Below are 23,636 nucleotides of genomic sequence, written 5' to 3' on the forward strand. Positions count from 1 at the left end.
AGGGGAAAAAACAAAGCCAACATCCGCACACACAGTAGGTCCATTTTCTAGTAAAGTCCAAAACAAGACAACACTAAAATGCAAAGATCTCCAAAAGTAAATCCATGAGAAAGCCAGCAGAGCCACAGAATAACATCCCGACAATCATCGTCATCCTCCGTCATCCATCAGATCCCGCTGGACTGTTATTCCAGCTTTGCTAAATCCAAATGTCTGTGATTCCCAAAGGTAGGAAGTTCAATGACCGGGTGGTCCTTACAGCTGCCACAGAGAGAGACCTCCTCCTCTCCATACAGATCTCCTCTGAATCCACCAGAAAAAGCAGTTGTGAGTCTATATGTCGCTGCTACAAGGAGCAGAGCATTCTCGATTCTGCTTGGCTGTCCTTTATTTCACTACAGAAATAGAGCTTTGCACACCAAAATAAAATGATGAGGCAAGCATGTTTTTGCCCCTATAACAAATGTGATGTGCATGTGTGTGTGCGTGTGTGGGTGAGAGGAAGAGAAAGGGAGAAAGGGAGGGATGGATGGAGGGAGGGAGGGGGGAGAGATCGAAAGAAGGATGAGAGTGGACAAAGAAAAAGAGCAGGAGACGGAGGAGAGGGAGGTTGTGTTTCTTCTCTGTGTTCATGTTAGCTCCCAGGACATCTGGTTTGACATAAAATGACACACAGCAAACTCTGCACATTTTGCATCCCCTTTCTTCGCAGCAGCCTCGCAAAGAGCATTTTGTAAAACTCAGCAGTGGAGCCGCTGAGAGCCGGAGCGAGAGAGGAGCTGTGATATGCTGCTTCGTAATAGAGGCTCAAAAACCAAATTCCCCTGAATTATCAAAAGCCCCAGACCTGCTAAATTTAGCCCCGCGTCCAGAGACACTTAGGATAAACTCAGCGGGGCCAAACGGTACGAGCGGTTATCCAACATTGTACTCTCCACCTCCCCCCTCCGTTGTGAGTTTCCAGAAATAACTCTGACGAACACAGAGGGATGTGACCCAAAGCCAAAATGTGTGCGAACAAGGCATACAGCATCAGATTGTTCCACTGATACAAAACTGTGAGAGGAAAATATTTGTGTCCGTGTGTGCTCGTGTGTACACAAACAAAATAATGGCAGATGAAGAAGTGTTGACTGGAAACCGAGTCATTTCCTGATTACAAGCTCACAGCTCTCTGTAACCAATCAGACAACATCTAGAGACATCTTCCTTTTTTCCATAACCCCAGAGAGCCCCCTGAGAACTGCTTGATAGCACTGAACCACTAATGATATTTCTGTTCTTGTGGCCTTGAGAAAAGTCAGGATACAACAGACTGGGTCACTGGCACAGAGCCTGAACCAGCACAAATATGAGCAGTGGGTCAAGAGCAATTACAACAAATAGACAACCATTAACATGAAGAGATGCACATGCAGAAGTGACATTATAAAAGTGTGGAAAGTTTAAAGAGGCTTCAAAAAAGCTTAAGATTATTCATTAGGACTGGGCAGCCTTATAAACCTTCTCAGTATCAGAACATCTTTGCTTGTGTGCTAAATTTTAATAGGATGTCAACCAGAAGAAAAGACCAACGTTTTTCATTTCCGCAGCGATAAACAGCAAACTGACAACACTAACCAAAAGCAGTCACAATATACAAACACACGAGTAAATCACAATAGCTGATATAACGAACATCGGCAACTACACCACACTGAGGTCTTCTACTCGTTCGTCATGGACACCAAGACTCCGCGTCCTTCACGATGACCTGTTAGAGACACTTTGGCTCCCGTCCAGAGTAAACCCAGCCAGCAGCTCTCTGTCATCACAGAGTCACACCTCAACTCTGACACTGAAGTCAACTCCCTGCACTTCTGCTATGATACTTCTTCCTTATGGCTACGAGTCGTATGGCACTAGCATGATTTACAGTGACTTTTGTTTACAGCTGGAATGAAAACAGTGTCTTTGCGATGAGAAACCGAAAGAAACTTCTTACACCTCTTTTACTTTTTCTTCTTATGTGTCTTGCCATTCCTCTCCATCTTCTTCCTCTGGTGTTTTACTAATACAGTTTGCCAAGATAGTTGCAAAATGTCTCAAAATACCCTCTTTCTGTTCCTGTTTCTATTTTTTAAACTTCTTCTTAAAATAAAGATGTACTTAAACAAGTCCAGTCATGTGATGTTATTTTTCCTGTCATGTGGATTTTCAATGTACTCAACAGAACTCTATCAGAGATGCTGGATTTCTTTCTTGTTTGTGTGCATTTTATATTTTCATATTTACCTATCAATACATATTTTCATTAATTTCTTCCGTACTATTAACCTGTATTCATCTTATTGTGTTCTTAACCTCTGTTTAGGGTTTTTACAAAAACACAATAGGAGCGTCAATGTGTGTTAGCTAGTGTTACAAAAGTATTGATACTGAAGATTTGAAATAGTTTCAGTACTCATTGTTTGTAGTATCGATGCTCCAGTACCAGCTCACTTTCTCCCTTTCTCTCTGCCAGCGAGTTGACACACTCACATTATTTTGAAATGCCTAATCTCAAGAGATAAAAATGAATAATTCAAAAAGGAGGATGTTTATATTTGACTGCACTCATTCTTTTGTACTCTGCTACGAGCCAAGAAAATCTCGCTTTCCTGGTAAAGCCTTGTTATGTTTATCTTTCCATAAAAACCTAAAATGTCATGCACTCAGCGTTTCAGTGTCAATTTTTCAAGGTTGTGTACAACACCAGTATGAACAGAATATTGAACTGGAGAACACGGGGCCCTGAGAACATAGATACGCTCCAGAATAAATAAAATAAAACTTTCTGCAACACTTCAACTTCAACCTCGAGGCTGGATCTCAATAATTAACTCATAATATCGCCGTCAGTGCAACCTTCATCATCAATGATTCAAGTCAAAGTCTCTCCACATAACGTCTGTTCGGCATGAGTGTGTGTGCGTTTGTGTGCACGTCTGCCTGCTGGTACGCATGTCAACAGTTGTTTCTTACATAACCGACATGTGTTCTTTGTGTGTGCCATGCTGTGTGAGCCGCGACTCTCAGGCTTCGTTGAGTTTCACCAAATGCTTGACTGATCTAAAACTCTAAAGTGATTTACAACCATCAAATATTATATGATGTGTAATACTGTAGTCTTCTTCTTTTAATTACTAAATACAGATATTTAGCAGAAGAACACTGGTTGGTTTGTACAGGCAGATGTGGCAGTACATAAAACAACAGTGAAATACTTACACACTTACACTCATGCATGCTCTCCCTCTAGAAATAGATACAGTACATCTCTAAAAGCATGAAAGTCTGAGAGCGTTTTTCAATAGTTTGCATGTTTTTTCAAAATAATTTTGCAGTAATCTTTTAGATATCATGCAGCGCTCACTGCGTCTCCTTCCGCATCTGCCCAAGCTTAAGTGCCAACAGATTAAGTAGTCTTCATCAGTAAGTCACTATTCATCGCTCTCGTCAGTTTATCCCTTAATGCCTGCAGTGAAAACCAGTGACCAACATGTCCAACCTTCCCATCCACATCCCATCCATGGCCAGCATGAGGGATCTTGAAGTCTTTGTGAATGAAGCATTACACAGGACGGGGCGAGAGATTAGTAAGAGAAATATCATTAAGCCTCCGCAGATCAGAGGTTCAAAGAAAATGGGGCCATTAAAGACTAGGTTAAGCCTGAAGGAAAGCATTAATCTAATGTTAGATTGAAGGGAGAAGAGAGAGGAGAGAGAGAGAGAGAGAGAGAGAGAGAGAGAGAGAGAGAGAGAGAGAGAGAGAGAGAGAGGCAGACAGAGAAAGAGAAATCTGACATACGAGTGATAACCGGAAAAGCTGAGAATTACTTCATTCCCAATTACAGTCTCACAGAGTTAAAAAGTGCAGCTAATTTCCGGGTAAGTCGCTATAAAAACGACAATTAACCATCTCAGTTCTAATTAAAAATGTCCCCTGGTCATAGATGGTCTTTATGAGGGAGATGAAAAACTGAAGTACTACACAACAGTGCAGGCTGAGCATAAATACAGTTGAAGGGCCTTAAATGTTGGTTTGATTGGATTAATACACCTCTATTTCTCAATTGTTAAGAGCCTGACTTTCAATAAAACTCTTTGCAAATCAACAACCCATTAAAGCTCACTCTCCCCATTATTGCTAACAACATCAATATTTGCAAATTTAAAGTATCCCAGGGTGCCAGGCTTGCGACTATTTTGGTTGGACATGCGCCCAACTAAACATTTTCATCGACTGCTCTTACATTACTCGCACACAAATAATAGAAACTGTGAAAAGAGAAGTCCTCTTTATTTTGAATCGGGCTATTGATTAAGTTGCTGGCATCAAAAATGCTACAGTGCCCAGTCCACCTGTCCGCAGGCCTTGAAGATCCAGCCCTTACGTGAGATCATTGGTAGAGGTGCCTGTTCCACCTGTGTAAGAGTACAGTGTTTCCTCCAATTTTGTTTTGCAATGGTGGGCGGAGGGAGGAGATGAAAAGGGAGTGAGACGGTGCCTGGATGTGGGCAGGAGAGGCCATGAGAACCATTAATAAGGAATTTCTGGTATTTTGTTTTTGGGCTTGGGGAAAGATGTGTCACTTTTCCAAACTACATGCTTATTTTAAGCATATTTTGAATATACAGTAGGGTTGGAACAGCATGAGATTTGTACGGCAGGATAACCGCCTCAGAAAGTATCAACCGCTTCAAAATATAATGTCCTGAAAGACATGAAACTTGATATAAACTTGAAATACATACATACATACAGGTATACCGCTGCAACCCTATAGTGTGCCATAGAAAGACATAAAAAACAACTTGATTTTTGAGTGTGCTGTTAATGAACGCTATACTTCCACAATGAATTGAACGAAGGAAATGGAGCAACTACTCGCAGCTGCAAAACATTAGAATAAATCACAGTGCCAGACCCCAAATGTATCCTCTTAGGATAAATTGAAAAAGTACACTGATTTCCTGCATAATACAATATAACACACAGCATATACAAACAGCTCGCAGTGTGAAATTGGGACGCCGTATCTGTCACAATCTCAAACAGAGGCTGGGCAGTCTGAGTGGAGATTCACGAGGTTTTGGAGCTCCAGATCATTTGTTTTCATTTCTGCTGAATCTGTACTTGGCACGTCTTCTCTTCATGACATCAACACTGTGATAGTCTAGATGGATAGAGGATATTTAGATGTATAAAGACTGATATCCCCGGGGCAGCCAGACTGCGATGATGTCAGTTTGGCACACTGCACCGAGTGTGTAACCAAACAGACGCTCGTGCAGCATTATGCACTGCCTCCATGTATAAGAAGAGATGTATGAATACATAAATGTCTGCACGCTACTCTTAAAGTACATGCAGGCAAAAATATGCCTGTAGAAAAAAATATGTAACGTAGACACACATGTTGATGTCATAGCTCCCGGCTCTGGGTGAACCGAGTGAGCTTAGAAGAGGAGAGCCAGGCCAGCAGTGTCTGTATTGTTTTACTTTATCCCCTTCCCTCCTGACAGCACAAAACACACAGAGTTTCACCAGCACAAAGCCAGGGGCATCCAGTGGCTGCCACAACACCCACAAGTGCCAAAGAACCTCACCCCACCAACCACCACATCTATTTCTCTCAAACGTCCCCAAACCCCCTTCCTGCTTAGTCCAATCCAATTTCTGTCTTTCTCTCAGGGCTAAATATAGTAAATCAATGCCCCTATTTCAATGTCAACACACCAGAAAATCATTAATAAGGCTTTAAAAGGTACGTACGCTCGTCATGATATTGGCAACACATGAATGGTAATCTATGACAGGAGGCTGCACATTTCAGAGCCTCCTCAGATCAAGATTGTACAAGATGTTCTGTACGTAGTGCAGCAACATCTGCTTCACAGCTCTCATGACTGTAAATATTGTATACTTCAATCATAAGCATCAACATCACTCTGAAATATCCCTCTATTGTAGAAGTGCTGCTGAGGGAAAGCACCACATATTTCAAGAGAGAGCTCTGCAGAGAAGAGACGAGTGGTTCAATGTCTCATGCCTCCTAATGGCCACTTGGAGAAGTGATTTTGAGAAACAATGAATGAGTAAATGAATGAATCAATGCACTAATGTAGCACTAAAGGCCCCCTTTGATTCAGTCAAGCCTAATCCAATATCAAACTATGTAGTACTGTATCAGTCTAAATTTTAAACACCCATAAAAATAAAAACCAAACCATAATTTAATCTCACCAGATCTAAGACCAGCATCGAATATTACTAACTCCAAGGTACCAGCCACCTAAATACGCCTGAGAAATCAAGTTGAAAACACCCTGTGTCACAATGTTAAAGGAAATGAAAAGAATATGTATCTTTATCCGGATCCACACCAAAACCTTTGAGGGTCTATTCTGGGCCAAGATCCATCCTCCATCCGAGTTTCATGGAAAAGTGTTCAGTGTTTTTTGTGTAAACCTGCTGACAAACCAACCAACCAAAAAAAACAAACAAATGGACATGTGTGAAAACATGAATGAATTATTAATTGAGTGTTTTATCACTGGAATTAATCAAATAAATACATGTTTCTCACAGCATTTTCCATTAAACACTCAAAAGAATCTACTTAAATTCAACTACGGATTGTTTCAAATGTGCTTAAATTGAATTTTTTTCTGTCGCTTTTTCTTCTCGACCACTTGGGGGCAGTAGGAACGAGCTGTAAACACTACATTTTTTAAGTTAATATGGCAAACCTATTAGCAAACAGTTGCTTATTTACTCATCCAGCACAGAGCAACACTATAATTCATTTGGTATCATGTTTCTGTATGAATGTATGTCCAATATTCACTCTCCTTTCTTGTCTCTACAGACTCAGAAAATATCTGACTCTTCAGCCGCTAAAGGTTTCGTTATGATCATCAGTGAGTTCCTCTGTGCTTGAACAATTCCTTAAAACACTACAAACACTACATGCTTTTCTTCCGTCTTAAGGAATATGTCAACATTTTGGGAGCTACAGCTATTTACTGTCTTGACCGATACCACTTACATGTCTGTGTGCTAAATAAGAAGCTGGACCAGGAGATGGTGAGCTTAGCTTAGCATAAAGACTGAAAACAGGGGAAAGCCCGCCTCTGTCCTAAAAGTTAGTTTACATGTTACACTACCTTCTTGTTACATAAACTTCCCAAAATATTCCTTTAAAAGAAAAAGCATCCAAATTGCTGAATAATTTACACATACTTCTACCGTATATAGACAACATGGACATGCAGGTGCATTTCACTTTCTATATACCGAACTCCCTGATGTGTGATGGAAAACTCCTGCACAAACACACACAACAACATCTGATGGCAGCAGGTCAGCTTTCCATGCAGTGACAGGTTGTTATGGTGGTCTGGTGCACCACCGGAGTCACAACATCAATCTCTGAGCCATTCAATAACCTCTCTGACATCATTTTCAAGGAAATATCAAATCACAACCACTCTACGTTTCAAAATAAAATAAAAAAATACAAATAAGAAAGTGCGGATAAATCCAAATGTTAGCACTACTCACTTGTGTGAGGAAGACAGCTCCCTCTTCCACAGCCATGTTCACTTACTTCCCCTCTTTCTTTCTCTCCTCTGAGTGAAGAGGAGTGAAACCTGAGCTCAGAGTGGCCAGTGAGCCAAAACAGCCAACCAGTCCTCTACTCACTCAGTCAGTCAGTTAGCTCTGTCCTTATCTTAACCTCACAAGCATCCATCCCACTCAGAGGAGAGAGCAAGGTGCCATCGGCTCAGGTAACAGAGAAAAGAAAAAATCAAAGCACACCAACTAATCCAAGCACTGGAGGTAGCGGATATAGCAGTTCCTTCCGCTGTCTGGTCGATGCCCTGCACATCAGATGGAGGGATGGTGGGAGGTAAGAAGAGAGTAAGGGGGGAAAGAAGAAGAGAGGAGGTCTATCTGACTCTCCAGTGATGTGTAAACAAAGCGCTGAGCATCTCCACAGTCTTTCACGCTGCAGAAAGGACACATAATAAATCCCCTCTGCTGCCTCTCGCCCTCCCTGTCCCCTCTCGATCTCTGTATTTTTTTTTAAATGTGTCAACGAGGGTAAATCCCTGCCGGCTCGCAGAAGCTGGCCCCTGCCCCAGAAAGCACCTTCGATCGGGGAGGGTGCAGGAAGAGCACCCCTGACTTACCATAATAGCTGAGGCTTCTCCCTCTCCCCTCTCTGCCTCCTTCTTTTTCTTCCTCACCTTCATTTACTCTGAGGGGGTGTGTGTCGGAGGTGGTGGTGGTGGTGGTGGCGGCGGTGGGGGGGTGACAATGTGATCTTGATATCCAAGGTTGGGGAGGCAAGCAGGAAGAGGGGCCAAACTGAAAATAGCAGCTGAAACAAATACTTTAGCTAAAATGACCCGACTGGGATATGTCAACCCCCTCCTCCCCTTCTCTCTTGTTATCCCACCCACTCTCCCTCTTTCCCTCCCACTCATTCTCTCTGGATCACTCTCCCTGCCTCCCTCAGTCTCTGCCAGCACGCTGCTCTTTATTGTCATCCCGCTTATCAGCCTTTTTTTCCCCCCTAACAAAAACCAGCGTGGGTGTGTGTGTGTGTTATGAGTGTCTCGGCTGGGCTTGCTCTACCTGGTTGTATGAAATCACCCACAGGGAAGCACGCAGTAGTAAATCTATGTTTGTCTACTAAAATGGGGGAGTTTTACGAGTCCAATGAGAGCAGAGAGAAACAACAATAACACCAGACGCTATTTTGGGGCAAGGGGACAAGTGGGGGGGCCCCCCAACAGTCAATGGGGACACTTTAACAGAGGATTAGGGGCTTTTCCTTTGGTATTAGGGACACCCTCTGTCCTCCTACCTCTCACCCCACAGCAGACACGCCCCATTTGCAGTCAGCTGAGGGGGAGCCGGGGATGAGAAGCTCACCCCCACTGATTTCTACTCACAAAATCCTGCTCATAGCTGAGCCTCAGCCAAGTATACTCGCTGCTCTCCTGGAAAATGCCTGGATCTGATCACTATCTGTGTGAGCACGAGGGAAAAACCAGTTGAGGTTAACATGCGGCACAACTACCGTATCCACGCTATATGTCTGATCTTGGGTTATTACACCTGTGGGTGGGAAGTGATCTGATAATCTTATCTTGAAGACCACCAACAACTGCCTACCGTTTGTAAACCCTTTTATTTTTCCATAATAGATGGCGTCACCCATTCATTTGTGGACTCCTCTCTGAAGAAACGAGTTTGCGTTATTGCTGCAATCTCGTCTTTTTGGAGCAAGAAGTGACCCTATTAGGACAAGAGAGTGGAACTAGGGAGGATATTCTCAAGAACAGTCCACCACCGTGACCTCTACACACTTACTGCTGTACAAAACTGTTCGATAAAAGCATAATTCCTAGGGATGCCGAATAAACACTTTTGTTTTCAGTGGAAAAGCTGCTCTCAACAGTTGTGTTGTGTACACAAACACTGTGGTCATTAACCTCCAGGATATGGAAAATCCCAGGGACAGGACAATGTATGATCACTTTTTCCTTCTGCCTGTGGTATTTTAATAATGAACGATGGTTCAGTTTATCAGTATCACAGCAGGAAGTGTTATTTATAGCGCTGCCTGTAGGATCATACATACAGACATACACATTCATACGGACAGGACAGACATCCATCCCTCAGACACTGCATTCACATTCTGTCACCATTACAGAGGAATGGCACCACGGCATTATGGGTACTTTCCAGCGCTATCAACTTTCGGACGGGAGACAAAGCGAGGTAGAGAGCGAGAGTCAGAGAAACTGAGTGTGGTGTACGTGAGAGCTGACAGAGGGAGTGACAGATGCTCTGGACCAGAAGAGGCGAGTTGAACATGTGATTGGTGGAGCACAGGCCCCTTCACGATAACACTTACCAGAGCTAACAGTTACCATGGTTACTGGGAGAGGTTACAACAAAGGAGGAGCGGAGTCGAGCCTACTTCAGGAAAATTATCTCTTCTGACACAGTTACACACACACGCAGCACCTCAGTCGTTCCTCATAACACACATTATGGCAAGATGCATTAACTAGAGAATAACATTTCAGATAGATGCTGATCGAATATCTTTTATATATATCATTTATCAATATCAATATCATTTGTGAGATATTTTACGTTGTATTTATGTGTTTTTATATTTGCACAACAGTATTTGAGCACTGAAGTCAAATTACTAGCAACAGGTAATCACAATAAGACAGAGAGGTGGGTGATATTGATGAAATCTTTTATCATATTTGTGTATAAACATGCAGTAGATGGACATATCTCTGTATTTGCCATGCGCCTGTACATCTATCCTTGTCCCCCCGCTTTCATTTTTAATTTTTACTGTTTCATACTAAAATCTGATCTGAAACCGCACAAACTCATTAAATTGAGTTGGAGAGAAAACATGACACCATACATTCTGATGATGTAGGACACTTAATGGAAATTCAACTGAGAAACAGATAAAATTTCCAAACAGAAATAGCAATACTCATTGTCGACAGTCATTATGATAAGTGCTTTAGGAGGCACTTTCAATATAATTTGTGATATGAAAACGGGAAAGACAACAGTTGATGGTTGACATTTTTGAGCTACAGCACTCGAATAAGCCTGGAAAAACACATTACTGCAAATAAGCAACATTTAAGATAATTCTTGATATTACAATTACTAAATTTAAGACCACAGGATTAGAGTATATTGATTTACTGCCCAACAAGAGCTTCTTTGATCAATATGCACTGTGTGATACCACAGAATACTAATCATAAACACTCTAATATTTCTTAGAAGCCCTTCTTTGCTCCAGGCTTGTATAAATCTTGTGACATCCAACCCTAACAAAACAGATATGCTGACATATTCAAAGGGAATAAAAATGGCTCTGGGCTTATCCATTTGTGTCCCTGCTGGCTTTTCTTTCCTGGTTTCACAGACTATACGAGGCGAGCTCAACCATCTCAGAGGAGCTGTAAAATATCCCGGCAGCCTCGTTCAGGGGAGTCTCCTCAATATTTGTGGAGAACATACAGCACACAACCAGCAGACGGATATTTACTGCTCCTGCTGCACGGAGCACGCTCAAGGGCACAGCTCCCCTTTGTCACCTGGGACATGAAACCGCTGGGGAGGAGGGAGGGGGGGAGGGAGAGGAAGTAGGCGAGGGAGGAAGGGTAGAAAAGAGGAGGCGAGGAGGAGAGGAGGGAGGGAACTTGAAGAAGAAAATAGGTGAACCACTGAACTGTAGCTGCGAATGAATGAGCAAACCTCAGGCATCATCATGCACCACCAGTTTGGCTGACCTGTATTTGTCAGAATCAATATTATTACTTTATTAGAAATCTACAACTGAAGCACACTAGGGCTACAACTAACCATTTGATTATCAATTAATCTGCCAATCATCTTCACAATTAATCGATTGATTTTTTTAGTCATATAAAATGTGGACATTTTTGCTTGAAAAATGACACTATTATTAAAATCTCATTATATTTGGTGATTAATTTTCATCGATAATAGTTGCAGCTCTACTGCACACATGAGGTCTCCTGTCTCTCTACTGTGGAGGACCAGTGACAATAAGGCTGACTCTGACGTGTGGAGAACCCAAATGTCGCATTGGATTTCATCCAACTGACTCGTCAGCTGTAAAGGTGAAATCTACACACTAGTGCTCCGTTCTGGATCAATAGCTGTCCCGCCAAAAAGTCACCCTAAGACAGGCTCCAGGAGAGCAAAGGTGAGACGAGGAGGAGGAGGAGGAGAAGTAAAAGGAAAGTGGAGGGGGGTGGTAGTGCTCAGAGGAGAAAAAAGGAAGGTGGGTGCAGAAAATAGTGAGTATAACAATGGGAAGGTTATAAGGATGAGAGACAAGGAGAGTGAGACAGAAACAGAACATAAGTGGAGGACATATAGATGTAACAGAGGGACAGACTGAGCTAGAAAAAAGAAGGGCAGGACAGTGACAAGAGACCAAAGGAAACCAAACAACATAACAGAGTTTAGCTAAATCTGGCACAAAGTCAGAGACATCAAACTCCTCCTCCTCCTCCTCCTCCTCCTCCTCTCCCCTCTGCTCTTCCTCGTCCAGCCTCAGTGTGACCTGCAGCACACTCTGTTCAGCAGTCAAACACTGGACTCTGGTGGACACTCTCCTGCATGACAACTATGTAAAACATAACCTAAGAGTCACAGAGAGGTGTTTTTTGTGTCGTGGCGCTTTGAGATTCATATCAGGTGATGGCCTTAGGACTCATCACTGTGTCAACAGTCTCTGTTCGTCAGTCGAGACCTGCACTTGGTTGTTTATATTCATAAAGCACTTGTAGGATAACAAATTCAAAACAGAGCTTGTTGAAAGGCTTTTAAATGTTTTTTCTCCAATCAGATTGAATCGACTGCAAACTTGTATCACCTTAATTCTTCGCCAGTCTTAACATTTGAAGAAAATGAAGCTTTAAAAGTGATAAGAATGAATGCATTTTAAAAAACAGTTGTGCTGTGGGCATGAAAACCAAAACAATAAGCTGAAAGACACTAAAGTGCTCATGAGAGCTAAGGAGAAATGGAGAGTTGGGTAGATAAAACACTGGGTTCAACACTACAAGCGACCTCTTGCACATTACATATAGTCATTTGAACCATCACAATATTGATTACAGTTACTTAATATCTTAATGAACGAATTTGTGAATTTCTATGAAATCAGTAGAAGACACAGATTCGTTCCTAATCACAAAGTCTAGGGGCTAGTTTTTACCAAATAGACCTCCAAGGTACAATTAGCCTTTGTATCACTTCAGTGATCAATATCAACTCTCATGGCTGAGAAGTGAATCCATCTCAATGCAATGACTAAAGAGCAGTCCATAAACCATCTTAAAACACCTTTTGTGTCAAAAAGCCAGTTCGCTTTTCTTATGAGTGAGTTCCCACTCTTTGTGATACAGTAATGGGACATAAAAATGCAAATGACTACTCAGTAGATGGACTGAAATGACTATTCCCAATAATAAGAGTCAATCTTGTGTGAACAGCAGGTAGCACATGAGAGCTGTGGGAGCTGAAATTGAGATGAGTTTTTTGCTGTGAGTGTGTGTGTGCGGCTGTACGGAGGAGAGAGCGAGGTACATCATGTGACACATATATTTATGAATTTCAATGAGCGTGTGGGAAAAATGTGTCAACGAAAGTCGGGTCAGGAATAAGGCAAAAGCTCACAGAACAAAAAGCTGGTATCACTTCGGTCCCCTACTTCCTTCTCGCCCCTGACAAAAACTCAAATTAAGTTAGCTTTTAATGTGACATCATAGAAGAAGATTGTGTAGGACGATTACAGCCACGTGCTCCTCTTGTTGCACGGCACACATGGATTGATTCTGTAATGTAGACACGATGGCGAACGACGGCTACGGACACATTAACTCACTTTACACACAGATACATGCACAAGAGCATCAATCAATTCTTTTCTTGTCAATTTTGTCTCTCTTCTGTTTCTCAGGGTGTCGAATAAACTTGAGCAGCCTGAACTGATTACGACATAATTAATCTAATCACGGGATTGAGTATGCCAGTTTAAGTTTCAGAGTATCTGTTACCACTGATCCAATGAAGGAAGGAGATCCAGCTCGCTCCGAGGAAGTAATTTGTTTCCTCCACTACCTCCTCATGACTGTGCTGTTAGTATTGCAGCAGACAAGAAAAATGGCTCTTGAAGTCTCTTTCAAAACAGTATGCAGAGGTGCATGATTAAACCACTCCATCAACTGCTGACATCCATTACTGATGATCATGACTCCATTCCTCCCCTCAACTTGTTCAAATTCATTTTTGGTGGAATAGAAATGGCTGCAACGGAGGGGCAGATGTTAAAAAGCTTTGAGAATACCCTTTCCTTTTCTCTCCATCATCTTCCTCCACCTCTCTCACCATCAATTCCTTACCAGTATATCCGTCTCTTCTCCCTCTCATCCTTCTTTCCACTGTCTGTATCCATCTATACTTTATGTATTTCTTTCTGTTTTCATCCCTTTGTCTTTGCCATATACCACCAGCATCATTCAATATGTCTAAATCTGGTGCATTCCCCCATCAAGGTCTCTGTGTTGGTCTGCATGTGTGTTACAGACACAGATATTGACTGTGTAAAATATGTACAGAGCTTCCAGGTCTGAGAAGTGAAGTTGAAGCGCTTTAAACCTGCATTATTTCTAATAGCCAGCAGGGGGAGACTTCACTGGTTTCAAAAATAAGTCAGATTGTATGTAAGCTTATAAGAAAATGACCCTCTGTTAACATTTTCCCAACAAGTTTATGGTCTCTATCATCTGTTTAAAGTCCAATACAACATGATGTTCATTTAGTAAAGTATGGTCCCATTTTTATTAAAATAGATGTTAAGGCAGGGAATGCTTCCTCGTGATTGACTAGTCACTACCATTGTGTTTCCTTGTATTCTCAGTCAGATCTCACCAGGATATCATCCCCAGCTCCACCATCTCGTCCAAATATCATCACTTCTCGTCCAAAAAATCAAGATGGCGACGGCCGTAAACGAATGCCAAACTAGAGGCTTCAAACCAGTAATCCACAAACCAGTGGGAGACGTCACAGTCGGTTTACAGACTGTGTTATGCTGTGTTCACGTCTAAACTACCTGATGACACCTTAGTATCCGTGCAAGCAACACACATGTAGCTTATTCTGGCCTTCTACATGTCCCTGTCTGTTCCACCGGATTAGCACCACAGCTGGGCTACAGTAAGTGAGAGACTAGATGTCCATCTGCCTCCTAAATTCAACAGGGCATGGTTAAATTGGAGTCTAGATGACTTTCAGAGTTGTATAATTGAGCTTGAAGGTGCCTCCAATGATGTTTTGCCAGTCTTTCTGTCCTTTTACCTTTCCAGTGTCCTATTTGTTGGCAATTTATGTCAACACACTACCTTAGTGTCTCTGTCTGTGTCTGTGTACCAGCCATTTAAGTCAGCAAAATACATTTTTGTGTGTATGGATCTACCACAGATACACAGCACTGTATCTACAGTGGTATTGAGTGTTTGCGACTGTGTACAGTATTTGTGTGTGTGCTGATAATTATCTTTCTGCTGAGACTCCTACAGCAGACAGAGAGGCTGTCCTCCAGACATTATGGAGAGGAAGAAGCCACGTCTAAAAGCTTCTTGTCCACATTATCACTTCGCACGAAACCGCTATGGCCGGGAAACACATTTAGCTCAGAGCTCTTACATCCAGCAAATCACCTCCTGTGTCTAGGGTGTGACCGTGCATTCATTTGTATGGAAAACTTGCAGAACTTTGACTGCCTTCATTGACAAGAACAAAAATGATTCTGTTGTCTTGTTTGGATTCAACTTTGGCTTCACAAGTAACCGAAATATTATTGAAATCGCGATATCAGTGCAATATCCAAATCACAGAATGGTAAAGGTAAAAGTTTGTACCATCGTGCTGCAGAGATGTCCTGGCCTACAAATCTTATTCTCCAGGTGTAAGAAAACATATGGAGCCCAACAAATGTCACATTATCATGATTTTAATAGCTTTTTTCCACTTAAAATGAAAATTATGATGCAAAAATAATCATTACTGCTAGTTAGGGATGCATGATATATATCAGATTGATATATTATAGGCCAGATATTGGGAAATCTATGTTATCTGCTATTTATCTGTATCTGTGAAATGTCTAGCAGATAAATAGAGCCGATAATATGAAGCCGAACTGCTTTCAGTGACTAAACAAACCAACCTAATGAACACAGAAGAAGAAGAAGAAGACGAAGAAGCCTTTCTTACCTTCATGTGTGCATAAGCTACAGCTTAGAAACATCTTTTTAAAATACAAAAATGTGCATTTATCGGTTATTTTATCATTATCGGCCATCAGACAGATATCAAAATTGCAATATCTGTCAAAACAATCATTTTTTAAAATATATCCTGCAGCCGTACATTCAACTTGAACTTCTTTAGCTGTCAAAAACACAGACAATCAGTGATTCGAAATCAATGGGATAGCGTTTAATAGTGTCACACTTGCTCAAGATACCTTTAAACTGAGAGAACGGGAAAAAGCAGTTGCAGGCATCCCCCTGATGAATTATTAAAGTAGAGACATACAGTTTGAAAGACGGCACATAAACACAAAGGCAGCTCTGTGCCAGTCGTAAACTATGTTGTAATCTTCCAACTCAGGATTTCCCAAAGCAAAGAGCCAAAGAATAAAACAAGACATTCGTTGTCAAATATAATCTGTCAGCAAAGCAAAACAAAACCTGCTGTAAATGTCATTTCTGTGGCTTCCACCATACCACTTTAAACTCATAGCTCATAAAGCTATCCATAAAACACAGAAAGGTCTGTTATTTTGGCGTGTCGTGCGGGGCTGAATGAAGTGCAGAGCGCTGTAACTGTTTTCGCCTGATCTTTGGCAGCCGGAGAGCACCAGACGAGAGCAGACCACGAGCCATCTGTCCCCCCTGAACCCCCCTCGGTCTGCACACAGCACGCACGCATACACACACACATGCAGGCAGACGCAAACTTGCACACAAGGATCTAAACTAAACATACACATGCACACGGATGGCTCAGTAAACATGTTAAAATTAGGGGACAATACTCTAATCCTCCGTGATCACCCTCTGACTCCGGGCCAAGCGGACCAAATGCTCCACCCAGACATGGAGGATGTCTGAGAGAGGAGGAAGAAGTGGAAGAATGGGAGTGAAAGGGGATTTCTATCCAATGTCCAACACGCTCACCAATACAACTGCTGATCTTTCATTTACACTTCTAAAATCCGTGTAACCCTCCTCCACAAATACAGAGGTTATTACACGTTATGGCCTACTATACTGGAGTAATGGTCTTTCAGATCCTGCTTGCGTTTCTGCTTGGCAAACAGACGGCTATTAGATGCTGAAACAGCCAGCTGCCCCTCCGGCAACACAAAGTAATAGGCTGTTGAAAGGGGAGGCCTAAATCCATAATAGCAGCACTCCCCAAACGTGGCGACAAGACAGGCACCGTGGGTGTGTAGAGTGAAGAAATTCTCCTGCGATTTGCTGCGACGAAATGGTCAATTTCCCCCAAAGAAAACCCAGAACACCTGCAGGACTTCTTCAGTAGCAAAACGCCATTTTTAAATCAGATTTTTAAATCTGAAATTCACTTTCGGAAAGGAGCAAAAGCTCATCCATACAAGGCTCCTTATTGCAATAATGATCCCATGACCAAACGACAACATCAATCCCTGAGAGTTACGAGAGTTCAAAGGGTCAACCGGGTCAAGCGTGGCCTGGAGAAGGACTTCAATATATTTAAGGGGGACAGAGCAGGGGAATGGCCATTCAGTCTGTCTGCTTGGAGCAACTCATTTAGATTAATAACACCAGCAGATGTCAGTGCAACAATCCTAGTCCCTACACATGAGGAGGAATGGCCCTGAAAGTCAGATCATGTGACTACCTTGGAGAAAAAAAAAAAGGAAAGCAGGAAAATAAAAAAAGCTTTCTCTGCTGCTGTCTCTCTCTTACTCTGATGCAGGCTATGCTTATGAGCAGAGTCTCTCTATGTGTTTAGCATGGGACATGGGACACGGGACGCAGAAATCGATGAAGGGAGGGGGTACAGGATGATCCAGAATGTCTCCCCCCCTCTTCTCCTTTCTGGGTTATTGCAACATGAATCTGATCCACTGAAATACAGTAATACAGTAACACAGACGTCGCTTTACACCGGCGGGCTCAGGATGCACTCCGGTTCACGTGGCTCACGCAACACAAGGATGAGTATTTTGGAGAACAGCTTGACCATCGTGCAAGTGAACATTTGGCGGTTCCAGCTGTTACACTGCACAGACTCGTAGGTGTAAATACAGCGGTTTATTTAGCGGATACAAGCTGTCAACTGGCTAAAGGTTCAGCGGATGGTTAGTGCGACTGTGCAAGCTTTCCATCAGTGGTTATTCAGTCTGATGCTGTCCAGTTCACAAAGCACAATGCAATAATTACGTTAATGGAGGTGCTTTTTCCTTCATAATACCATGCTCAATTCAAAGAAATGGCAGGAAAAGAAAGAAGAAAAACTCTCCACTGAAGCCGCACTGTATCTTTAGCATCATCGTGCACACCAGCTCAAATTATTATACCAGACTGAAAACCATTATACAAGCTGCACATTATCCACAAAAACCACTACAATGATAAACTACTACACACGTCTAATTGTGGTTTCTCTCAGTGCACTAATACATGTTTGAAGACTGTAATTCAGACCAGGGAAATGCACTTTCTTGTTTCCTTGCTGAGTGTTTCATAAGTAGATTGATTCCACACTCATGTATGTAAATATGACACTACCACCAGCAGAGGGTTACCTTAGCTTAGCAAAAAGACTGTAAGAAACAAATAACTGGGCTGCAACTACTGATTATTTTCATTATAGACACAATACATCGTTTACATTCTATAAAATGTCAAAAGAAATTGTGAATCTCAATTGTTCAGAGCAATAAGTGACGTTTTCGAAATTCCTTCTCCTGTCCAACCAACAGCTCAAAACCAAGAGACTTTTCATTTACAAAAATCATCATAAATGACAAAGACAAGCAGCAAAGCCTTACATTTAAGAAGCTGGAAATAGCAAATATTTGACGTTTTAGCTTGAATAACGGCCAGCAATTATCTTTCCATTCTTTCTTCCCAGCTCTAGTCTGAAGCCAGCAGCTGCCTACCAGCATTTCTAAAAGTCACTGATAAACGTTTTATACCTTGGTTGTTTATTCTGTACAAAAACTGAACTGACACTTACTCTGGGTAATGTGCCAGACTGTTTCTTGGCTGGGGACACTCAGTATTGAACCCCTTTTAATGCATTACATACACGATAAGTCAAATATCTGGGTGAGAACTTGGTGATACACTGTGGTTTGCACATCACTGTGTAACTGTCAGAGTTGGTAAAAGGCAACAACCAGTAAACGACTGCTGGCAGTCGGGACTATTGTCCTGCACGGCAGACAATTTTTTATCGTGGGTGGCAGCACTTTTACTTCGGACCAGCGTGAGTCCTGTAGCACTAAAACCTGTGACTGACATCCTTGTGTGCCTTCCCCGCCCCCCTCTGTAGGAGGGTGTGTTGGCTGACCCTCTCTGACCCCCCGTGTCCGTCCATCCATCACACACAGCCGGAGCTGACTGCTCATCAAGGCTGCAGCCACGTGTGCTCACACACGCACACACTTAAAAACAACACGTATACACACAGTAAGCAGTCATTTTGTGCAGTGCAATACACACACACATACACACACACTCGTTTTGCCTACTGTGTGTACATATAGTGAGCTGCCGCAGGTAGCGTGCAAGGTCGGCAGCTGGGGAGGCAGAGAGACTAATGACCTATAATAAGACACAACCTTGACTGATGGGTACAGTCAGTTAGCTTGGCTATAGCAGCCAAAAGAGCAGCACACACACACAGTCTCTCACTCTCATCCCACACACACACATAAACAGACACACACAGAGTACGGTGCTCTTTGCAGCTCAGCATCATTGTTCTGTATCTGCTCTCTTTACTGAGGTGGACTCTGCTTTTCTTAATTGTACCTCCTTTTATTCAGCAGTCTAATCTTATCTCTCTTTTCGTACTGAGTGTTCCTGTTTTTCTGTTCTGTGTTTTTGCTCTCAACTCTTGCCAGCAGAGATTTTCAGCAAACGATTTTCTGTTTATCTGAGTTATTGAAATTATTTCAGCCGTTGACATGTTTATGACACATTTCTTACATTGCTGGTTACTTTGTGGTGAATTTGCATATATGTTCCCTCAGTACAGGAAGGAGAGACATGCAGATAAACTGAGGTCAGCATCACAACATAAAGGCCGCTATGTGTCCTATAAGGGAAGCTTTGAAGCCGTGATGCGTCAACAACAACTCAAATGATCAAGTCACGTCCGTATAGTCTCCGCCCCCGCACTCAGCTCACCTTGAAGTGTCTCCTGCGTATAACATTAACATGTATGTAATCTACACACACACACTAACATGCAACCAGAAAGGTGCAGCTGTAGCACAAAGACACAACATGCGGAAAACACGCATTTAGACAAAGGGTATACACACACATCTCTACACGCCGCCCATTCAATCAGCCATTTGCACCACAGTGCCTCACTACACATGATGTAGAATAGCTGGTGCACGACTCATAACATTATCGGCATCATGGTGACATTGTGTTAAACAGCCAAATCTCAATTGTGCCAACGCATCAGAATGTGATGTGAGCGACTATTCAAGACCTTTAAGTCCATTCTAAACCAATAGTTAATCATAAATATTAATGATTTATAAAGGTTAAGACTTAAATGGTGCAAAAGTCATGATGACCCCGTGGGAGGAAGAACAAGCACAGCTTTTTCTGTTGTTGTCGACTCTGTGTCATTTCTGCTTAGTTCCAACACTTCTTCTAATTGGTCACTTCAGCAACTTCGTTTGTGTGTGTGTGTGTGTGTGTGTGTGTGTGTGTGTGTGTGTGTGTGTGTGCCCGTGTGTGTGTGTGTGTGTGTGTGTGTGTGCCCGTGTGTGTGTGTGTCCATGTTTTCTCCTACGGCTGGAGTGGCCATTTGGCTGTCAGAAGAGATGGTCCCAGAAAAGTTAAAAGTACGCTGTGGGTGTCAAGATGGCTGACACACAGCTGACAACATACCAGTCAGCACACACACACACACACACACACACACACACACACACACACACACACACACTCAGACACACAAACACACACACAGGGTGACAGCAACCTAGTCAGCAGCAACACTAACAACAACCTGACTCATATTGCTGCGTCTCGGTGCATCAGATCAAGCCTTGATGCTGACAGATAGCAAAGTGTGCGATTAGACAGAACTTCATATGGACAGAGAGGACAATGAAGTGTCTACTTTTAATACTGCGGGACATCATTTCTCACAGTAACCTGTGGGATAAAATCCTACAGTACAACACTGAAACGAGCGATGACTTTCATTATTGATTAATCTGTGAAAAGAAAGTGAAATGCTCACTTTTTCCCCAGAACACAAGGAGACGTCGTCAGATTCCTTGTTTTGTCAAACCAAGACAGGATGCAGCGCTCAGACTTTTTCCCTCCGAATCTGATACCTGAAGTCAGGGAACCTGCACATACTCTTTTCTCCATTTTTATTTGTTTGTAAAACAGCTATCTCACTCTGCTGAACTTATTTAGATACACAATATTATTCACCAGGGATGGCAATGCACTGGAAACAGTTAATTTCATCAGTCACATCAGGCTACAGCTGAAATGATTAGCCAATTAATCGATAAGTATAGCAAAGAAAATTAATTGTGAACTATTTTGATAATCGATCTGAAATGATTCAGTCAATTTCCAAGCAAAACTGTCAAATATTTGCTGGTTTCAACTTATTAAAAATTGTGGATTAGCTGCTTTACCTCGTCTTTTATGACAGTAAATGAAGAGTCTTTGAGTTCTGGACTGTTGGTTTGACAAAAGGAGCCATTTGAACACATCACTTTGGGAAGAAATCGTTAGTTGCAGCCCTATATCTGGCCAATACTTGATCTCTGCCTAGAGGATCAGTATTGGGGGTGCATAGCTACAACTAAGCGCAAAAAACCTAAAGAAAAGCAGCAAATCGTCACATTTGAGAAGCTGGAACCGTCCAATGTTTGAATTTTACCCTTAATAAGATAAAATTGAACTTATTGAACTTATTTACTATACAACATATGCCAATAAAGTTGGGTTTAACCTCAAACCTACAAGGATTTAAAAGCATGGATCTTAAATCTAAAACAGTGACAACGTGACAACAAAGACACTATCAGCAGTGTTGCAGCTCTCTGTGTGATTACTCACTTCCCCTCAGGTAGGAAGCGTGGGATTACTCTACTACTATAGATTTATGGTGAAACAAAGATGAGACAGACCAGAGAGGAAAACCCAAAATATCCAGTATGAGATTGTAAACATGGCGATACACATCATCAAGGGAGCGCACTGGAAGTTGCTGTAGGGCTTTTCTATTTTCAACGAGATGGGTGCATGAAGCAAACAGAAGAACCACCAGAAGAAGAAGGAAACGATACTGAATATAATATGCCGGCTATCCATCCAGTGGTGATGTAGAAAAATTAATAACCGCATGGGAAATGAGAGAAATTGCCGTGACTCAGTTATGTCTGAGTGTGTGCTGGTAATGAAATGAGTGTGTGAGGTGAAAGCTGAGAGAGCAAAGATTAAGTTTCACCTCCATCATCAGTGCGATAACAGTCATCATCGCTGCTTTACGTTTAACATTAGCAGCGCTTCAGTGGTGACACATCCCTCTTTATTCCAGGAACATGAAATGCAAGACTCATTTCCGCAAAATTATTTTCATTGCTGATGAGTTTACGGATTATTTTCTTGATTAATCAGCCAATATATCCCTTCTTTGGTGTATTAAATGTCAGAAAATATTGAAGATTGTCTGTCACAATTTCCCAAAGCCCAAGATGACTCATTTAGATTGATTGTTTTGTCTGAACCATAGTCCAAAACGACCATTTCAATTGACTATCATGTAGGAATCAGTTATTTAGCAAATATTTATATTTTTGAGGCTAGAAGCAGTGAATCTTTAGGAATTTTTAATAGCTAAAACCACATCCCAGTCAGCTACAATCACCTATAAAGCCAAATGTGATGTCTTCAAATGGTTTTGGTTCTGTTTATGTTCAGTTTAAAATGATATTAGGCTGCAAATCCTCGCAATTGAGGAGCTGAAACTGGGTTATTGTTGGCATTTTTGACTGAAAGAATTACTTAAACTCATCAATAACTAAAATAGTTGCTGCAAATTTTTGCAAAAATTGTTTCAGCTCTATTTCCCTTATTATAGTGTAGCTTTCTTTTTCCTGCCACATCTTGAATGGAGCTTTTCAACTTTTACTTTGACTGGTTTGTAGTTTCTCCTCTCCTCTCCTCTCCTCTCCTCTCCTCTCCTCTCCTCTCCTCTCCTCTCCTCTCCTCTCCTCTCCTCCTGTGTTTTTGACTCCTGTGTTTTTGCCCTTGCTTTACTGTATTAGTGATGGATTTCTGGCAGGAGCAGTGGGCTCCGGGGGCACATAGAGCCAGAGCACAGCATCAATCCTGAATACCTGTTCTACCCTGAGGGTAACCTCATATCACAACATGTACAGACAATACCCCTCTTGGCACCAATCCTTTACTGTAAAATAATGTTTTTTAGGCCTGCATACATAAAAAAGTATCAAAGGGCCTTTGAAAAAGAAAATTACCCCCACAGATGAAAATAAGCCAGTAATAGTCTGCAATAATTCTGATGTTAACCCACACTGATTAGTGCCCTTAACACCAACATCTGTTGTACTTTATCACAACGTAGAGATTATTAAAGCCGCAGGCTTCACTAATTATAGTATACGTCAACCGACTGGGATCAAACATAAGTCCTGTGTTTGACTGAA

The 23,636-nt window shown here is 42.0% G+C and overlaps 1 protein-coding gene across 1 annotated transcript in view; it reads right to left on the reverse strand.

The window, feature by feature from the left end:
- Window positions 1-23,636, reverse strand: part of ank3a (ankyrin 3a) — a 105,843-nt gene that overhangs the window by 70,115 nt on the left and 12,092 nt on the right. The window lies entirely within an intron of this gene.

This window comes from Pagrus major, chromosome 15, assembly GCF_040436345.1.
Source record: "Pagrus major chromosome 15, Pma_NU_1.0".
Lineage (NCBI taxonomy): Eukaryota > Metazoa > Chordata > Actinopteri > Spariformes > Sparidae > Pagrus > Pagrus major.